The 15455-nt window shown below is 36.3% G+C and overlaps 1 protein-coding gene across 6 annotated transcripts in view; it reads left to right on the top strand.

Annotated features, from left to right (window-relative positions):
* Window positions 1-15455, top strand: part of SYTL4 (synaptotagmin like 4) — a 60865-nt gene that overhangs the window by 10153 nt on the left and 35257 nt on the right. The window lies entirely within an intron of this gene.

Here is a 15455-nt window from a genome sequence, read left to right as displayed (position 1 = left end):
AAACACCAAATTTATGGGTAACACAAGGCACTAAATTTATGTCTTTCAATAATCACTCTGAATGGAAATGGACAAAATGCTCCAATCAAAAGACATAGGGTATCAAAATGGAGAAAAAAAATAAGATCCATCTATATGCTGCCTCCAAGACTCATTTTAGACCTAAAGACACCTGCAGATTGAAAGTGAGGGGATGGAGAACCATCTGTTATTCTAATGGATGTCAAAAGAAAGCCAGAGTAGCCATACTTATGTCAGACAAACTAGATTTTAGAACAAAGCCTGTAAAAAGAGTTGAAGAAGGGCATTATATCATAATTAAGGGGATTATCCATCAAGAAGATCTAACAATTATAAATATTTATGCCCCCAACTTGGGAGCACCCAAATATATAAATCACCTAATAACAAAGAAACTCATTGATAATAATATAATAATAGTAGGGGACTTTAACACCCCACTTAGAGCAATGGATAGATCATCTATGCAGAAAATCAACAAGGAAGCGATGGCTTTGAATGACACACTGGGCCAAATGGACTTAACAGATACATTCAGAACATTTCATCCTAAAGCAGCAGAATACACATTCTTTTCAAGTGTACGTGGAAAATTCTCCAGAATAGATCACATACCGGGTCACAGATCAGCCCTCAACACATACAAAAAGATCGAGATCATAGCATGCATATTTTCAGACCACAGCACTATGAAACTTGAAGTCAACAACAAGAAAAACTTTGGGAAGACCCCAAATACATGGAATTTAAAGAACATCCTACTAAAGAATGAATCAGTTAACCAGGATGTTAAAGAAGAAATTAAAAAATACATGGAAGCAAATGAATGAAAACACGATCGTCCAAACTTTGGAATACAACAAAGGCAGTCCTAAGAGGGAAGTACATACCAATACAGGCCTACTGCAAGAAACAGGAAAAGTCTCAAATACACAACCTAACCTTAAACCTAAAGGAGCTAGAAAAGGAACAGCAAATAAAGCCTAAAGCCGGCAGAAGAATGGAAATAATAAAGATTAGAGCAGAAATAAATGATATAGAAACAAACAAAAAACCCTAGTAGAATGGATTAACAAACTAAGAGCTGGTTCTTCAAAATAATTAATAAAATTGATAAACTACTACCAGACTTATCAAAAAGAAAAGAGAAAGGATCCAAATAAAACCATGAATGAAAGGGGGAGATCACAACCAACACCAGAGAAACACAATTATAAGAGAAAACGATGAAAAATTATATGCCAACAAATTGGGCAACCTGGAAGAAATGGACAAATTCCTAGAAACCAGCAAACTACCAAAGCTGAAACAGGAAGAAATAAAAAATTTGAAGAGACCCATAGCCAGCAAAGAAATTGAATTAGTAGTAATAAAAACCTCCCAACACACGAAAGTCCTGGGCCAGATGGATTCCTAGGGGAATTATACCAGCCATTTAAAGGAGAGTTAATGCCTACTTTTCTCAAACTGCCCCAAAAAATGGAAATGGAAGGAAAACTTCCAAATTCATTCTATGAAGCCAGCATTACCTTGATTCCAAAACTAGACAAAGACCCCACTAAAAAGGAGAATTACAGGCCAATATCCCTGATGAACATGGATGCAAAAAAATTCTCAATAAAATACTAGCAAATTGAATTCAACAGTGCATTAAAAGAATTATTTACCATGATCAGATGGGATTTATTCCTGGGCTGCAGGGGTGGCTCGATATTCGCAAATCAATCAACGTGATACACCACATTAATAAAAGAAAGGATGAGAACCATATGATCCTGTCAATAGATGCAGAAAAAGCATTTGACAAAATACAGCATCCTTTCTTGATAAAACCCTCAACAAAGTAGGGCTAAATGGAACATACCTCAACATCATAAAGGCCATATACAAATGATCCACAGCTAATATTCTCAATGGGGAAAAACTGAGAGCCTTTCCCCTACTGTTAGGAAGAAGACAAGGATGTCCACTCTCACCATTACTATTTAATGTGGTACTGGAAATCTTAGCCTCAGCAATCAGAAAACAAAAAGAAATAAAAGGCATCCAAATTGGCAAGGAAGAAATCAAACTTTCACTATTTGCAGACAACATGATACTCTATGTAGAAACCCTGGAAGACTCCATAAAAATTTGCTAGAAGTAATACATGAGTTCAGCAAAGTTGCAGTATATAAAATCAATAAGCAGAAATCTGTTGCATTTCTATACACCAATAATGAAGCAGCAGAAAAAGATATCAAGGAATCGATCGCATTTGCAATTGCACCAAAAACCATAAGATATCTAGGGATAAACCGAACTAAAAAGGTGAAAGATCTGTGCTCTGAAAACTGTAGAACACTTATGAAAGAAATTGAAGAGGACACAAAGAAATGGAAGAGCATTCCATGCTCATGGATTGGAAGAGCAAACATTGTTAAAATGTCTACACTTCCCAAAGCAATGTACACATTTAATGCAGTCCCTATCAAAATACCAACAGCATTTTTCACGGAGCTAGAACAAACAATCCTAAAATTTGCATGGAACCACAAAAGACCCTGAATAGCTAAAGCAATTCTCAATAAGAAAAACAAAACTGGAGGCATCACAATTCCAGATGTCTACCTATATTACAAAGCTGTCATCATCAAGACAGTATGATACTGGCACAAAAATGGACACATAGATCAATGGAACAGAATAGAGAACCCAGAAGTGGACCCACAACTATATGGTCAACTAATCTTTGACAAGGCAGGAAAGAATATCCAATGGAAAAAAGACAGTCTCTTCAACAAATGGTTTTGGGAAAACTGGACAGCAAAGTGCAGAAGAATGAAACTGGACCACTTTCTTACACCATACACAAAAATAAATTCAAAGTGGATGAAAGACCTAAATGTGAGATAGGAAACCATCAAAATCCTAGAGGAGAACATGTGCAGCAACCTCTTTGACCTCAGCCATAGCAACTTCTAACTAGACACGTCTCTGGAGGCAAGGGAAACAAAAGCAAAAATGAATTATTGGGGCTTTTAAAAAAGATTTTAAGAGACTCTTCAGATAGAGAACAAACTGAAGGCTGATGGGGGGAATTGGGTGGGGGATGAGCTAGATGGGTGATGAGTGTTAAGGAGGGCACTTGTGATGAGCACTGGGTGTTGTATGTAGGTGATGAATCACTGCATTCTACACCAGAAACCAATATTGCACTATGTTAACTATGTAAAATGAAAAAAAAAAAAAAAAAAAGAAACCAGTGGCATAGTATTCCATTATATGTATGTACCATAACTAACATAATCAGTTTTTTATTGATATATGTTTATATTGTTGTATAACGATTTTGCTTATTCAAATACCAAGCACCCTTATGATATATATTTGTGTATGTACTTGAATATCAGTAGGATAAGTTTTTCAAAATGGAATGGCTCCACTGAAAAGTGGTAAGTGGTGCTAAAGATCCAGAGAGGTCTAGGAAGATACAAGACTGGCTACTGTCCACTGGATTTAGGAGGTTCCTGGTGACCTTAGAGCAATTTCACGGAGTGAGTGGGATGGAATGCTAGACTTTGGTAGGTTGAGAAATGATTGGGGATATGAGGAGGTGGAGGCAGTGAATATGGAGAACTCCTTAGAGAAATTTGGCTCTCAAGAGCAGTGAGAGTGGTAGTAGGGGAAAGGTTGAGATCTAGGGATGTTTCTTTTTTTTTTAAGATTTTATTTATTTATTTATTTGTCAGAGAGAGAGAGCACAAGCAGGGAGAGCGGGAGGGAGAGGGAGAAAGAAGACTCCCCGCTGAGCAGAGAGCCTGATGCGAGACTCGTTCCCAGGACCCTGGGATCATGACCTGAGCTGAAGGCAGACGCTTAACCGGCTGAGCCACCCAGGCATTCAAAGATATATATATATATATAATTTGGGAGGGACTTAGACATGTTTAAAAGCTGATGGGAAGGAAGGGATAATTGATGGAGCACAGTCCTTACAGTGCGAAGTTTTTATGTCAAATAGAAGAGGATCCAGAATGAAGTGGAGGGATTACCCTTAAATAAGAGGAAGTACATTACTAGGTGGGAAGAACAAAAAGTGAATCTAGATGAAAATAGATTTATAGATTCGGTGGCAGGAACTTGTCTAAGGGCATTTATATTTTTCTGTGATGTAGGAGGAAAGGTCATCCTTTAGAGCAGGGGTTGAAGTGGGGCAAGGTTTGGGTTGGAGATTTGCAGTTCTTGGGGAAGGTTTAAAATAGTTATTGTGGTGAACAGGAAAACATAGTTGGAGAGTCAGGCAGTGTTGAGGTGAGCTTGGTGACCAAGAATTCATATTGATAATAACCTACCAGACTTTGATTTTTTTTACAGTAGATCTCAGTAGCCCCAGGGCAGGCATAAAGCACAACAGTTGGGCTCTTGTAGGGTTATGTTTTTATCAGATATTTGCAATGAAAATGGGTTATTGAGGATATTGACAGAGTGAAGTTGAAACAATAGAATTCAGACTGCCTAGGAAAGGAAGTGAAGACAGGTAGGAGCTGAGAGAGCAGAAGCAGAAAGGGTATTTGAATTAATAATATCAAAAGTGAAGTCCTGGATGATAAGCTCTTAGGTGTATCTGAATATATTTGATATTTTCGATGCCAGCTCATTTAATCAACAAATATGTATTGTAAATATGCTCTGGGCACTGAAGGTAGAGAGACGAACAAAACAAAGTCCCTTCTCTCATACAGCTTGCTATCTAGTGGGGGAGATTGTTCATTTTTATAAAAGGGCATCCTCATTGATATGCTGATTGTGTAGTTAGATTTAGAACTAATAATGATCAAGTCAAATATTTACATATACAGGGTGAGGAAAGTTCAGCTGGACATTTTGAATGCCTTGCTTTATTGTAAGTTATCTTAACTGAATTATGAAAATTTATACCCCCCCTTAAAACTTTTTAAGGTACTTTCATATGCTGTGTCAGAATTGAAGATAAAACAAATATATACACGCATAATTTGAACATTTTAGCAATTTTAATTTTTTATCCTTTAGGATTTTTCAAATATCTACATTGCTTCTAGCTGTAGACAAGATGTTGATATTGCATGTACCAATCTTGTTCTAGGGATTTGATGTAATGTGTTAAGTAATTATAGTTAAGCAGTTTAGGAGGGAAAGAGGCTTGTAGTACATTCATATTTTTACCTTTATTTTATATTCTCCAATTTGTACCTTCTCTTTTGTATATATATACTTATGGATATGTTAATATTTTATTTGAAAGAAATTAGCATTTATTTTATGTCTTATAGGCCTTAAATCTTAAAATTATCTGCTACATACACAGTTAAATTTAAGTTCAACCACAGGTTATTTGATTATGTTCAGGGTTTCTGTGACCGTAGCTAGATCACAGCATCCCTAAAATTAAAAAAGAAACCAAATGCATGAAATCACAGTTAGGTGTGAACATGGGCTGGATTAGTCACTAACCATCAGGATTTCTCATCTAAGGGGACTGTATGGGTGATTTTTAGGTGACATGGCCTGCAAGAAAGAATTAGATGATTAGCTAGAGTTCAGTTTAGCAATCCCCAAGATCTGTGACCCTGGTGGAAGAGGGTCTTCTCTGCAAGGGTGATGGTTTATAAAAGCTTGTTGACTAAGGAAAGATAATGGTGTTGTGCACAGTCATGGGACTTACTGAAAAATGACAGTGTGTCAGCTCTTACCGGATGTAAAAAAATATTTTATGCATATAAATGACCTGGATTTTAAAACATTATATTTTTTTTTAGTGGGGGATTTTTAATCTTTTTAAGCCTTTGGGCTGTTAAGGAAAAGGACTTTGGCAGAGAAGAGGATGAACTGGCCATTTCCTGCCCCCCTCGCGTCAATCTCATGGGGCTCTCGTGAGCCTGGCTTATGTGAGTGGTAGCTTCAAGCATAGGTCTTGCAAGCTGGAAAGCCAAATGGGATTTGACATATATATGTATTTCTCCTGTTGCCAAGGGTGGTATTTGGACATATGGTCTCGTTTTTATGATCTTTTATATATACTTACTTCTATGTACCATGTTTATGGAGATCTGCCTTCCAGGATTGGTGGTAGGTTTAAGATGTCTGGAGTTGCTGAGGAGCAAAAAAAAAGTGTGAAATCATGAAAATAAGACCACATTTCCATGTATCCAAAAAACTACTCTGCAGGAGAAATATATATAAGACACCCAGCTTCCCTTTGGGGCTTACTTTAGAGAAGTATGCATTATTTTAAGTGGGAATTTCTTCAAACCATTTATGAACAGAATTTGGTGGCATTGAAAAGTAACCATGTGGTTTCAGTCTGGAGGAAATTATCCCCAACTGTGATTCTAAGAACTAACAAAAGAGATTATATTTTAGTTACTTCCCCCATATGCTCCTACTGTCCTTTAGAAGGGATATCCTGGATGAGGGGAGCTCAGGGGACTGAGAAATAAGCCAGACTGAGGGCCTCTCAAACGTTCATCTGTTACTAGCTGAGGACTTTTAAAAAGCTCCAGTTACTGAGGGTAAGATGTCCCTTTTCCAAATATTACCATGTACAAGCAATATTAGCAGAAAAAGAAGAGACTGTATAGCATAGTGGTTAAGAGGTCAGACTCTGGAACCAGGCTGCCTGGGTTCAAAGACCAGATTGTCACTTATAGGATGTATGACCTTGGGCAAGTTATTTGCTGGATGTGTGCCTCCCTTTCCTCGTTTTATAAAACATGATAATGTAGTATCTGCCTCACAATAGGCCGTGAGGATTCCAGTGTACATCATGAGTAAAAGGCATAGCATAGTGCCCAGTCTAGAATAAGCAGCCAATCTGGCAGCTGTTTAATTTTAATTATTATTAACCATATGCTTTGAAAAACATATGAGCATATGGCTATTTTGACATCTTTCTGTGATATTTGAGAAATCTAATCAGTAGTCTTTTCCAGATGGAAAGTCACCATACCTCTCTGCATGGAGGTAGGCTGACAGGCATAAATATTAAGTAAATGTTAGTAATTTGATATGATCAGTTGAAAAGCTGTTTGTTTATACACTGTTCCAGATGGGATTTAAAATGACTTAAAAAGATACATAAAACATAACAAAATAGCATAATTTTTAAAATAGGACCAAAAGAAGAAAAGCAAGAGCCATGATAAAGAAGAAAAGCAAGATAAAGAAGAAAAGAAGAGGCAGGAGCTCCTATTGTTAATCACTGCTTTTTCAAAAGGGGAAACTGAGACTCAGGGAGGTCAAATTAACAATCAAAGTCACACAGCTAAAAAAGTAGTGAAGCTCTGATTGAAAGCCAGGCAGCCTGGCCCCAGATCCAGTGTTTATAGGCACTATTCTAAGCAATACTGCTCTTAGTTAGAAATCTAGCACATCAGAACCCCAAGTCCTAGTAGAAGAGGCTGTTCTGTTTACAGAACATGTTCTGTAACAGGTTCTGCAGGTTCTACCTGAGTGTTATGTCTTCAGTATGCCCCTTCCCATCTCCACTACCACTGCCTTCTACTTTGGGCTCTCATCATCTGCCCCCTGGATTTTTATCACAGCCTTCTCAAATCTGTTTTCTGCATAACTGTCAGAGTGTTCTAGCAAGTCTTTGCCTTAACTGAAGCTCTTCAGTGGTTCCCGTTGTCAAAGGCTAATTATCCATGTTTCTGAGCATAGTATATCAAACTCTTCCCCTTGGATGATATAATTCCCACTCCGTCTCTTCCGCATCTTCCCTTACAATTTACTGTCCAGTATTGCTGAATTGCTTGCTCATACCATCTTGCTTTATGCCTCCACGCTTTTGTAAATGCCGTGGGCTCTACTTGGTTAACCAACTGGTACACATTATTTACAACCATTTCACGTGCTATGGCTGGTATCTCTTTCTAGTTCCCTTTCCCCAAGCTGGAGTAGGTGTCCCAAATTGGTATTCTCATTATACCTTGTGAATATATTTCTTGGATCACCATGTTCTTTTTTGTTTGTTTAGATTTTATTTATTTATTTGAGAGAGAGAATGAGAGAGAGAGAGAGAGAGAGAGAGCACATGAGAGGGGGGAGGGTCAGAGGGAGAAGCAGACTCCCTGCTGAGCAGGGAGCCCGATGCGGGACTCGATCCTGGGACTCCAGGATCATGACCTGAGCCGAAGGCAGTCGCTTAACCAACTGAGCCACCCAGACGTGCTCACCATGTTCTTTTATGATTATCTATTTAAGTATCTCTTTCAATAGGCTGTGAACTGCTTTTGGGCGGGGGCTATGCATGATTTTATCCTTAGCCAGTTAGCATAGCACTTAGCATGTACTTGGCCCTCCTAACTAGGGAGTATCCTGTAAACAGTGCAGAATATAGAGCTTCAGGTCAGGGAATGAAGCGGGATTTTGAAGGCCTAAAACCACATGGATGTTCAAAGGTAACTACCACGACAGTAGAAGGAGGTCTCACAGAAGAATCTTTGGGCCAGATACATTTACATTATTTAATCCAGGAGCCAGAAGGGGCTTGGGGGGATGGGAGTAGGGGTCTGCATCCAAAGAAAACTTGGAAAGATTGAGAAACTGGATTTCACAGCTTGGCAGTTTGAATCTACTTTAAGTTTGTTTGAATGGCCTTATTAGATATCTAAAACAGGTACATTTTAATAAAATATTTAGAGTTATTTTCTTGGAGGGACGTCACCCTAAAATTGAAAGGGACAGGTGATAAAATGACCAACACAGTATCCCAATGTAAACATTTTATTGACTGTAAGCAGTGTTGCATGTTCACTCAGCTGTTACCAACAAAAAAATGTTATCAGTTGGTGCCTTTGTGCATAGGTGGCTAGATCCAAACAAGGAGATTTAGGGAAATCTGCATTTCTGGAATCTTTTTTTTTTTTTTTTTTTAATGAAGTGTGCAGACTTACCACATCACAATCTGTTTTGGTCTCACTTTTCTGTGCTCTAAAATCCACTCTTTTACCTTTAGATTTTCAGATAGTATTTTTTTTTTCCCAAAGGGGGTTGGATTTTGCCAGCTTTTAAGGGCCATGCCTGACTCACTTTTTGGAAACCCACACATATAATAAGTATTCATTCTGACAGTGCTTAAGATTGGTCCGCTTCAGATACTGTAATTGCCTTGGTTACAATTAGTTAAAAGAGTTCAGTTTGGAATGTACTTTATGGCAGCACAAATCCTTATTCATTATGCTGCCCTCCTTGCGTCAGGGCAACTGCATTACAATCATCAGAATGATTTATTCTTTTCTAATTAACATATATCATAAATATATGCAAGCAGAATCACAGTAACATATGGCAGTTCGTAAGAATGGTTTCCCTTCATCCTCCTTTAAGCAAAACATTTCCCAACTTTTTTAATCATTCTCCCTTACCACTAAAAATTTTGATCACCCCTAATATATGTATATTTACTTATAAATGGCATATTAACTATACTAATATTATATAAGACATTCATTTCTATAAATATAGAAATAAAGGTACAAGATGAAATGAACACTTTAAAATTAATTTTAGTATTTATTAATGGTGTAATAACCTTTGCTCTCATTTTTTTCCTTTGCTCTCATTTTGATGAGAACACTGACATTAAATGTGCTTCATTTAAACAAAATATTGGTTTCTGATACAGCTATCTGAAGGTCTGATTCTAAGTTCTATTTATTTTTATACTTGATTCAAGTGAATGTCAGAGCTGAAAAAAGATACCTCACAGAACATATAAATCTAAAAATAAAAGAAGCCCATTGTTGAATGCATTTACTAAATAATGATACTCATAGTTCTGGGAAACAATTATGCAAACATTTTGTTGCTGTTTCATCTTCTCAGCTCTGAGCATGCATGCTGTCTTTTCACATTTTTTAATTTAAGTATAATTAACATACATTGTTATATTAGTTTCAGGTGTACAATATAATGAATGATTCACCAATTTTATACGTTTTTCAGTGCAGCCACTGTGGGAAACACTATGGTATTTCCTAAAAAATTTGAAATAGGGGTGCCTGGGTGGCTCAGTCAGTTAAGTGTCTGCCTTCAGCTCAGTTCATGATCTCAGGGTCTTGAGATCAAACCCGCATCAGGCTCCCTGCTCAGCGGGGAGCCTGCTTCTCCCTCTCCTTCTGCTCCTCCCCCTCCTTGTACTCTCTCTCTCTCTGTCTCTGTCTCTCAAATAAATAAATAAAATCTTTTAAAAAATTAAAAATAGAATCCCTATATCATCCAGTAATTCTACTACTGTCTTTTCAATTTTTTTTAAAGATTTTATTTATTTATTTGAGAGAGAGAGAATGAGAGACAGAGAGCACAAGAGGGAAGAGGGCAGAGGGAGAAGCAGACCCCCTGCTGAGCAGGGAGCCCGATATGGGACTCGATCCCGGGACTCCAGGATCATGACCTGGGCCGAAGGCAGTCGCTTAACCAACTGAGCCACCCAGGCGCCCCTGTCTTTTCATATTTTTAACAAGTTCAAAACTCACTGAAATTCTTCATGGAAGCGTTAGAAGATAAAACACATATTTTAGGCAACAAAAATAATAATGGAAACAATTTCAAATTTACTGTGTATTATTTATTCTTTATAAAAAATAATTTTGCACAATGAAGGAAACCATCAAAAAGGCAGCCTAGTGAATGGGAGAAGATATTTGCAAATGATATATCTGATAAAGGGTTAATATCCAAAATATATAGAGAACTTACATAACTCAACACCAAAAAAATCCTCCCAAATATTCTGATTAAAAATGGGCAGGGGAACTGAATAGATATTTTTCCAAAGAAGACATAAGTAGTCAACAGACACATGAAAAGATGCTCAGTATCACTAATCATCATGGAAATGCAAATCAAAACCACAATGAGATATCACCTTACACCTGTCAGAATGGCTAAAATAAAAAAGACAGGGGTGCCTGGGTGGCTCAGTTGGTTAAGCATCTGCCTTTGGCTCAGGTTGTGATCTTGGTGTCCTGGGATTGAGCCCTGCGTAAGGCTCCCTGGGAGCCTGCTTCTCCCTCTCCTTCTGCCCCCCCTCCCCTGCTTGTGCTCTCTCTCTCGCTCTCTCAAATAAATAAATAAAATTTTTGAAAAAAACACAAAAAACCAAAAAATCAAAAAATAACAAGTGTTGGCGGGGATGTGGAAAAAAAGGAACTCTTGTGCGCGGTTGGTGGGAATGCAAATTGGTGCAGCCTCTGTGGAAAACAGTATGGAGGTTCCTCAGGAAGTTAAAAATAAAATTACTGTATCATCCAGTAATTCTACTACTGGTTATTTACCCAAAGAAGATGAAAATACTAATTGTGAAAAAGATACATGCACCCCTATGTTTATTGCAGCATTATGTACAATAGCCAAGATATGGAAGCAACTCAAGTGTCCATTGATAGATAAATGGAGATGTGTGTGTGTGTGTGTGTGTGTGTATAGATAGATAGATAATGGAATATTACTCAGCCATAAAAAAGAATGAGATGTTGCCATTTGCAATGATATGGATGGACCTAGAGGGTATAATGCTAAAGGCAATAAGTCAGAAAAAGACAAATGTCATACAAGTTCACTCATGTGGAATAATGAATAAAGAAAAAAGACAAAAAAAACAGGCTCTTAAATATGAAGAACAAACCTGTGGTTCCCAGAGAGGAAGTGGGTGGGGGGAGAGTGAAATAGACAAAGGGGATTAAGAGTAGACTTATCTTGATGAGCACTGAGTAATGTATAGAATTGTTGAATCATATTGTACACGTGAAGCTAATATACCACTGTATGTTAATTATACTTCAATAAAAAAAAGATACACATAAATAAAAATAATAAAACACCTCTTAGAAGAAAAAAACCCTCTGACATAAAACAACATTTTACTGTTTGAATACATTTAGAGTCTCCTACTATTTTATAGATATTCTGGGGTGGTAAAACTTCTGATTACAAGATGTGGTTATATTTAGGGCGCCTGGGTGGCTCAGTTGGTTAAGCAACTGCCTTCGGCTCAGGTCATGATCCTGGAGTCCCTGGATTGAGTCCCGCATTGGGCTCCCTGCTCGGCAGGGAGTCTGCTTTGCCCTCTGACCCTATCCCCTCTCATGTGTTCTCTCTCATTCTCTCTCTCTCTCTCAAAAAAAAAAAAAAATCTTAAAAAAAAAAAAGATGTGGTTATATTTAATTTTAAAACTTTAAATAACAAGCTTTATTGACATATAATTTACATATGATAAACTACATTTTAAAAAGTATTGAATTTGATAAATTTTGACATCTGATATACCCATTAAACCATCACCAAAATTGAGATAGTAAACATTCATTACCTTCAAATTTCCTTGTGCCATTTTGTAATCTTTCCTTCCTGTTCTTCTCTGTACTATAACACCCTTCTCCAGCAACTACTGATCTGTTTTCTGCCACTATAAATTAATTTTTACTTTCTAGAGTTTTATATACATGAAATCATGTATTATGTGTTCTTTTTTTGGTCTGATTTTTTTTCAGTCAGCATAATTATTTTGAGATTGATCCAAATTGCATATTGCAGTAACTCATTCCTTTCTATTGTTGAGTAGTATTCCATTGTGTGGATATACAACTTAAAAAAAATGCATTCACCTCTTCATGGACATTTGTGTTGTTTCTAGCTTTTGGCTATTATGAATAATGCTGTTATTTGCATTCACATGCAAGTCTTTGCATGGACATATGTGTTTGCTTTTCTGGGGTAAATACCTAAAAGTAGAAAGGCTGGGTCATATGGGAGATATATGTTTAACTTTCTGAGAAATTACTAAAATCTTTTCCAATGTGGCTGTACCATTTTATATTCCCACTACAATGTATGAGAGCTCTAGTTGTTTCAGATTCTGGTCAACATTCAGTACATTTTTTATTTTAGCCATTCTAATAACTGTGTGGTGGTATCTCATTGTAATTTTAGTTTGCATTTTCCTTAATGATTAATGATGTTGAGCATACTTTCATGAGTGTATTTGCTATTCATATATTTTATTTGGTGATGGATTTGTTCAAATTTTGTCCACTTAAAAAATTTGGGTTGTGTGGTTTTTTTAAATTCTAGTTTTGAGAGTTCTTTACATATTCTGGATACAAGTCCTTATCAGATATACTATTTGCAAATATTTTCTTCCAGTAAATGGCTTGTCTTTTTATTTTTTTATCAGCATCTTTCAAAGAGCAGACATTTTTAATTTTAATGAAGTCTAAGTTATCAAGTTCTGGATCATGTTTTTAAGTGTCTTATCTAAGAAATCTTCACATTTAAAAAAAAATTTGCTTACGGATATCCTGTTTTTCCAGCATCATTTGTTGAAATGACTATCATTTCTCCACTGAACTCTCTTGTACCTTTATCAAAAATCAAGTGACTATAAACATAAGGTTTATTTCTGGAGTCTTCTGTTCTATTGCTCTGTTTGTCTATCTGTATGCCAATACCACTCAATTATTGTAGATTTATAGTAAGTCTCAAAATCAGGTTGTGTAAGTCTTCTAACTTTGTTCTACATATGTTTTGCACCTCACAATATATTGTTATATATATTGTGTATATATTGTGTATATTGTATATATACATATATAGTGTGTATATTGTGTATATATATAGTGTATATTGTGTATATGTATATTGTTATATATATATATTGTTTACTTTTAACATTCAATTATTTTTTTATTGAAGTATAGTTGACACACACTGTTACATTAGTTTCAGGTGTACAACATAGTGATTTGACAAGTTTATATGTTATGCTATGCTCATAATCATAGCTACCACCTGTCACAATATAATACTATTACAATACCATCATCTGTATTCCCTATACTGTACCTTTTATTCCTGTGACTTACTCATTCCATAATTGGAAGTCTGTATCTCCCATTGCTCTTCACCTATTTTGCCCATACCCCCACATCTCTCCCCTCTAGAAACCATCAGTTTATTCTATGCATTGATGGGTCTGTTTCTGCTTTTTGTTTGTTTGCTCATTTGTTTTGTTTATAGATTCCACATGTAAATGAAATCATATGGTGTGTGTCTTTCTCTAACTTATTTCACCTAGCATAATATCTTCTACATCCATCCATGTTATTGAAAATGGCAAGATCTCATTTTTTATGGCTGAGTAATAGTCCACTGCATTGTGTGTGTGTGTGTGTGTGTATGCACACACACCATATCTTCTTTGCCTGTTCATTCTATAAGAAAAAAATTTTTTACCCACATAGTTTGCCATTGCATGTGCCCTTCATTCCCTTTTGTAGACCTATATTTCTTTTTTTTTAGAGGGGGGTAGGGGCAGAGGACGAGGGAGATCAAGAATCTCAAGCAGGCTGCACACCCAGTGCATGAGCCTGACACTGAACTTGATCTCACAACCCCGAGATCACAACCTGAGCCAAAATCAAGAGTCAGATGCTTAACCGACTGAGCCACCCAGGTGCCCCTAGACCCATATTTCTATCTAGATTATTTTTCTTCTGCCCAAAAGACTTTAACAATTTTTATAACACAGGTCTACTGGAAATTAATTCTTTCAACTCTTGCATGTTTAAAAAAGGCTTTATTTCACCTCTGTTTTTGGATGCTATTTCACTGGGTTTGGAATTCTAGATTGACAGGTTTTTTTTTCCTTTCAGTATTTTAGAGATGTTCCACTGTCTTCTCGTTTCATGGTTTCCAATGATAAATTTCCTTTCATCATTATCTTTGTTTCTCTGTGTGTAACATGTACCCCCTGCCTCCAGCTTTGAAGAATATTCTCATTATCTCTGGTTTTAAAAAATTTGACTTTGGTGTGCCATATGGTGTAGTTTTCTTTATATTCCTTTTGCATGAAGTTTATTGAGTTTCTTCAATCTGACTTTCTAGTATTCATCAAATTTAGAAAACTTTTGGCCACTGTTTCCTCAAAAAATTTTTCAGTGTCCTCATATCCTTTGGTGACTCCAATTACATGTACATTGACCAGCTTAAAGTTGTTCTATAGTTCATTAATGCTCTGTTTTTTTGTCTTTTTTCTTGCTGTTTCATTTGGATAGTTTCTATTGCAATGTCTTCAAATTCAGTAATCTTTTCTACTACAATGTATAATTTGCTGTTAATCCCATCCTGTGTACTTTTCATCTCAGACATTGCCATTTTTACCTCTAGGTGTGATTTGGGTATTTTTTAAAAATATCTTCCATGTCTTTATTTAACTTTTAAAAATTGGAATACAGTTAAAATGACTGTTTTAATGATCTTTTTTTTTTTTTTTTGGCTAATTCTAACCTTTCTGTCAGTTCTTAGTTTTTGATTTATCTCCTCATCATGGACTGTATTTTTCTGCTTTTTTGCATGCCTGTTAATTTTTTTTATTGAAGTATAGTTGACACATAATGCTATATTAATTTCA

Source organism: Mirounga angustirostris, unplaced genomic scaffold (genome assembly GCF_029215605.1).
Source record: "Mirounga angustirostris isolate CCGP_5_RB_7025 unplaced genomic scaffold, mMirAng1.0.hap1 SCAF_11, whole genome shotgun sequence".
Taxonomy (NCBI): domain Eukaryota; kingdom Metazoa; phylum Chordata; class Mammalia; order Carnivora; family Phocidae; genus Mirounga; species Mirounga angustirostris.
Note: the sequence above shows the minus strand (reverse complement) of the source record. Positions and strands in the feature narration are given on the sequence as shown.